This window comes from Manis javanica, chromosome 8, assembly GCF_040802235.1.
Source record: "Manis javanica isolate MJ-LG chromosome 8, MJ_LKY, whole genome shotgun sequence".
Lineage (NCBI taxonomy): Eukaryota > Metazoa > Chordata > Mammalia > Pholidota > Manidae > Manis > Manis javanica.
The window spans coordinates 83,188,908-83,195,347 of record NC_133163.1 but is presented as its reverse complement, the minus strand read 5'-3'; the positions used below and the strand labels follow the sequence as shown (position 1 = coordinate 83,195,347).

Sequence of the window (6,440 nt, the reverse complement as noted above, 5' to 3'; positions counted from 1 at the left end):
CTTGTATACCTCTGGACCCAGGAACACCTCATTAACATCTTAGCCAATAAACTTACACTCTAATTGCCACATCACTTGTACCTGGTTTCCAGATTCCCAGACTGGAATTTTTATACCACAAAGTTGAAGAACTTCCCAGCCTTAGGTCTTGTGTGCTACATATCATTTCCCATATAGCATATGGGCTTTGAGCCTAGAGAAATTATTTAATTTGGACTTTCCTGATAAATAGTGAAGTTAAGCATTATTCATTCTGCCTATTTATTTTAAACTTCTTAAATGTCTTAAAATATAAACTGCTTCTATGTCTTATATACAAATACTTGTATCACTTAGGGTCCCACTAGGAGAAAATGCCATATTAAAATGGAGTAACTGAGGCAATCTAATTTATAAGGGTATAAAGCATTTTTGTAAATAAGCAGTAATCTGACTAGTTACCTTCCATGGGTTTGTCTCTTCAAAGGGCTGAACTGGTTGGTCACTGTGCCTCAGCTCATTTATGAAACACTGGCAGAAGTCAGAGTCATAGAAATGATGAAATTAAGAGGTCTTGAGGAACATTTACAAGGGGATCCAGTCTTAGAATCTGATTTCATCAAAACTTGATTGGAGCCAATTACCACCTTGTTGGTTCACCCATTAGTGAGTTAAATAAATAACTGTCGCATGATCATTTCATATGAGTTGTGTTTTAATATTTTTGAATATTGTACTTTGACCACTCTGAAGGCCCCATCAAGATGTCTAAGTGGATTTACTTTCTTGAGTCAATGAATCTCCTAATGGGATGTTTAAGCCCAGGCATGACTCCACTGGGTTCCCATAATAAACCATAACCACTGTCAAGCATCACTAAAATGTTATCTTCGCTAGACAGTTTGATCTTTGTTTTGATTTTCTGAAAAAAATTTTTTTTCTGGTTCTTGGCCAAGTTTGCTTCTAACCCTGGTTTGCACAGGGCTGATAGATTATTTCTTACTGGTGTCAATGAAGATTATGAATTTGATTTCATGATCTGATTATTCAGTGATCTCTCTTGGGATGGTGGGGACCTATTCTCAGTCAGATGATAGAGAATTTGGTTGTTGAGTTTTATTTTTCTTTCCTCCAGCTGTTAAGTCTGTCTTCCTTTTAAAAATCTTTGTCTTAGTTCCATTGGAAGTAGAATAGAAATTTCAGTAGAGATCCTGTGTGTGATTTTGTATATCCATTTATACTTTTAATTTATTAGCAAGTCTGAGTCTTGATCTGTAGCTGAAATTTTAGAACTGAACTTAGTAGTTTATGTGTGACTGTTTCTGTATTTGTGGAGCCTTTTCCTTTCTTTGTATGAGGTTGAAATTTTTTCCTACTTCAAGGATATATTGAGCAAAATATTACTGAATAAATTAATTAAAATTATTAATGATAATCCCATAATTATATTTAATAACTATAATATGAAATAGATAAGTTGAAAATCTAACCCCAATAACTATCAGTAATTACTAATAATATTAGTAACAAATTAAATATAAAAACTTTAAAAGAGCTCTGTTAATACTGCTTTATGGTGATTAATAAGGGCTGACTTGAATCTTATATTCCTCAAATTCCCCTAAAATAAAGAAACTGAATTTCTACTGTGTTAAATGTGCCATCTTTTTCAGAAAAAAAAATCCCGTAGAAATTATGGCTCAGGGAATTTTTGTATATTACTGCAAATTCAAATAATCAAAACAAATTCTTGGTCAACACATAGTGGTTTGATAACATTTAAAAAGATAGCTATAGGTGTTCCCCTGACTTTGTCAGAATGCAGTATTAGGCAAACATTTAAAATCAAGGAAAATGTAAAATTATGTGTTTAACCGATTGGAATTATAATTCTGACAGTTTAAAAATGAGTCAATTGAAATATAACTTCCAAGATACTTAGTTTTAAGATTTTGGTTTAGTGTTAATAAAGCAGTTTAGTGGATATTCTTTGGCTAATTTTAAGTAAGATTGAGTATTGAAACATTGGTCATGCCATGTGGGTGTGTATCACGTACTTATACCTTTATAGAATGCGTATATCTTTGGATCCTGTTAGTAAATGTGTTCATTTTTGCTACTTTAAGAATGACATTTACTAACTTTAAGAAGGTATAGATAGGACAAAGATGTTTTTGGTAGTAAGGGGTTATTTTGAGTGTTCCTACTAAAATAATTATACATGGCATACAAATTTCAGTTATGCACCCTCAAGTTGACAAACACTTTCCTTGACTAAACTTTAGTCAAGCTCCTCTGACCCCTTTTTACCATGAGGGCTCACCTAAGGCCCATCCTTGCTGGGCTTACAGAACTCAGTTTTACAAGAATCTTGCTTGGTCAGTTTAAAGAAAACCCCTCACCTTTGATATATGGTAAAATTCCTAAACCTGTACTCCTGATATGTGATCACGCTAGCCTGTCTTTAACATGAGTCCTGTTAGGTCAGATCTCAATAATTCTCCCTACCTTAATGTTTCCTTCTAGTAATTTCCATCCAGAAACTTCATCCCCATTTGCTCTCTGGCTATAAATCCTCTCTTGTTCTTATTGTATTGGGGATTGAACTGAGTTCTGTGCTGAGGTATCTTTCTCCTAATGCAGTAGTTTCTGATTAACGTCAGTTTCTGCCACCTAAACTACTGTCAGGTTCTGCTTTTTTTTTTTTTTGAACAGAGTGCCATGTGAAATAAAAGTTAGTTACTTTGGTAAAAGTCATAAAATGGGTGATTGAGGCTGTACCAGAAGAAATTATAATAAAAATATGATAGATTTTGCAAGATAATAGGAACTGGTTTTGTTTATCCAGGGAGAAAGAAAAGTATAGATTTATCCTAAGATAAAATGTACAGTTATCCTGAAAAAGGACAGTAAAGGACAAAACCAATGGAGGTGGAATGCTCTAAAAGATTCAGGAAATAAATTCTATTTGCCTTGGTTTTTATTTATATATAATTATATATATTTTAAAATAATATCTGGAAAGAGGCAATTGTATATGTTAATATTTTACACAGCTCAACTTTGATGGGTTTATTTAAAAAACTTAGGAATGCTTTACTACCAAATATTATACTGAAACTAAACTAGAATGAGATTTTCTCTCTGTTGATAAAAAAAAGTAATTTTGTTCTAAAGTACAGCTGTTTATTTAGAGGGAGAATGCTGAATGTGAAAAGAAAGTTGTAGAAAGTTTGTGAAAGAATTTAATATGGTCATGATGTGTGAAGTTAAAGCAAATAAGTCTCAATATCAAGTACACAGCAAAACTAGAATTTTTTGTTTAGAATGATATGATGAATTTATCTTGGTGTATTCATTTGCTCTTGACTAAAGGCAAGAAATATTATTATTTACCTTCTGTGGAATTTTCCTAGTTAGCAGAGATTCTTTAGCTCATAAGAATAAGTTTTTGTGCCTCATGCTTATTTATATGCTGTTACCTAAAAATACAGTTAATTGCTATGAAAGAGCTAAAGTTCCTTCTGTTCATTTTAAATATATTTTCACTCTGATTGATAATTCTACATCTATTCTTGTTTTCAGATACCTATACTACCTATTTTTTTATTGTGGGCTTATTTGTGTCCACCAAATAGATAAATTGAGATCCTAACCCCAACACCTGTCAATGTGACTATATTTGGAAATACATGTTTGCAGATGTAGTGAAGATGAAATCATACTGAATTATGGTGAACTGTGAGATACTTCTCCCTGTCCTAAAGCCTCAAAGAAGCATGCTTTCTTACATATTTTTAAAATTTACTTCATGTAAATACAAATCCTTAGGAATGGTGACTCAAGATTGCTTTAACTTTGGTTTACACGTACTTTATATGTAACTCTTTTCAAAAGTGAATGTCCCTCCCTCCATAGTGAAAGGTAAAATTGACTCAATACCAGTGTGTATGATCAAAATCAAGGTAGGAAAACCAAAAACTTCTCTTTGAGTTTGACCATCAGTAATGAACTTCAGTAATCAACAAAGGCTCTTCACAACACAGGCCCCATTTAAGAGATCCTTCTATAACTCACTAGCTGTCTGCCTACTCTCCTCATTGCCACCTTCTTTTCTTGATTCCTGAATGTCTGGGAACATTCTGGAAAGGAGTGAGAACTGCATCAAAGATGGCCAGAAACTTAGCTAGGTGTGTAGATAGAGATGGATATATATAGACAAATATCAAAGGACGAAAGAACAGGATGGCCACAGTAATGTGAGCTGACTGTGTGGATGGAACATTGGATGAACCAGCTGAAGAGTGTTTCTGGATAGTGAGAATGATAGTGATACAGGAAATGATCGGTATGAAGAAGTAGCCAACACAAATGATCCCACTTTTGGATGTGAACATGAATTCTAATTGTTAGGTGTCTATGCAGGCTTATTTGATGAACTGAGGAAGGTCACAGTAAAAGCTGTCTAATACATTAGGATCACAGAAGGGTAAGTTTACCACAAAAGCCAAATAAACCATGGAGTGCATAAGGCCAATCATCCAGGCAGCCACTAAAAAGAAGATTCACATTCTTGGACTCACGATGATCAGATAGTGGAGAGAATTATGTATGGCAACATATCTGTCAAAGGTCATGGCAATGAGCAGCACTATCTCCCCATCACCAATGAGGTGGATGAAAAAGAATTGAGTAATGCAGCCAATAAGGGAGATAACTTTATGTTTTCTGAAATGGCCATAAATCATTTTGGGGGAAGTGACAGAAGAAGAAAAATCCAGGTAAGTGAGGGAGAGGTTGGCCAATAGAAAGTACATAGAGGAGTGTAAATGAGGGCCAGAAGTCATAGGTAACACAATGAGGGAGTTCCCTGTCATGCTTGCCCCATAAAACATGGAAGGTACTACAAAGAGGAGAAGTTGGACCTGCCAGGAATTGTTGAGTCCCAGGAACAAGTATCTTGACACCATAGAGTGATTTGCTCCATTCACTGGCTTTGTCAGCATTGCAACCTGAAGGATGGCAATAGGAGAAAATGTAAATTATGATAATTATTTTAATAAATTAGAAGAAGTCAAAATTATAAAAAAAGTTATTTCCTCTTTAGCATTATAATTGAGCCAGTTTGCATCTAAAATGTGATCACACAGAAAAAATTGGCAGCTATCATGTGGAGCTATTCTCTCCCACCAAGTTGTCTCTGCACTTAATATTCTCTGCTTCCTCCCAAGGTTGATGCTATGATATTACCCATGAGGTACAAGATGGTAAACATGAGTTATAGGGATTCAACCACAAACCTTTTAGAATTTGGTTAAAAAATAATATGATCTGACCCCAGTTTTATAGAACTAATCACTGTTGTAATCCCTTCCAAGACTATAATGATTCATCTGATAGACCCTTGTCTTTCCAGTCCCCACCTTTGAGAACATATTCATCTTCAATATCATTTAAATGTTTACCACATCTGTGAAGTCTTGCTTTATTATTACTAACACTGTTTTTCTTTCCCTTGTATTTTAGTGAACTGAGTACAGTTCTAGCTCACCAACTAGACTAAGATTCTTGAAAGCAAGGATTATGACTTATTCAGAAGCACTGAAAAAGTCCATACAGAGGTACAGGCCCATTAACTGTCTGTATCAGTTTTTATTGTATTGGGTGCAGGATTTGTAAGTGTATAGAAACTTGTCTAGCAATTTGATATTATTGTGGTACCCACATTGTGACCAGAAAGAAGCAGGGGTGACTATCCTTGTATCAGATAAAATAGACTTTAAGTCAAAAACTCTTACAAGAGACAAAGAAACTCATTATATAATGATAAAAGGGTCAATTCATTGAGAGGATATAAAAATTATAAATATACATGTGCCTGACATGAAAGCACCTAAATATATAAAGCAAATATTAATAGAACTGAATGGAGAGACATCAATACAATAATAGTGGGGGACTTCAATACCTCACTTTCAGCAATAGATAAGCAAGATATAAATCAGGAAGTAGTATATTTGAACAACACTAAAACCAAATGGACCTAACGGACAGACACAGAAATTTTTATCCAACAGCAACAGAATACACATTCTTTAAAAGTGTACATGGAACTTATTCCAGAATAGATCATATATTAGGGTATAAAACAAGTCAACAAATTTAAATTTGAAATAATGTCTAGTATCTTTTCTTACTAATATGGTATGAAACTAGAAATCAATAACAGGTGGTAAAGCTGGAATATTCACATATATGTGGAAATTAAACAATACACTCTTGAAAAATCAATGGGTCAAAGAAAAAATCAAAAGAGAAACTAAAAATATATCAGGCAAACAAAATGGAAACTCCACACACTAAACCTGTTTGATGCAGTGAAAGCACTTCTAAGAGGGAAGTTTATAGTGATAGTTCTGAAATTAAGGAAAAGTAAGTTCTCAAATAAACACTCTAATTTT

General features: G+C 33.9%; 1 pseudogene; it reads right to left on the bottom strand.

Annotated features, from left to right (window-relative positions):
- Positions 1 to 4,032: 4,032 nt before the first annotated feature.
- Positions 4,033 to 4,985, bottom strand: LOC108400943 (olfactory receptor 4F3/4F16/4F29-like; annotated as a pseudogene).
- Between the last annotated feature and the right edge of the window lie 1,455 nt (positions 4,986 to 6,440).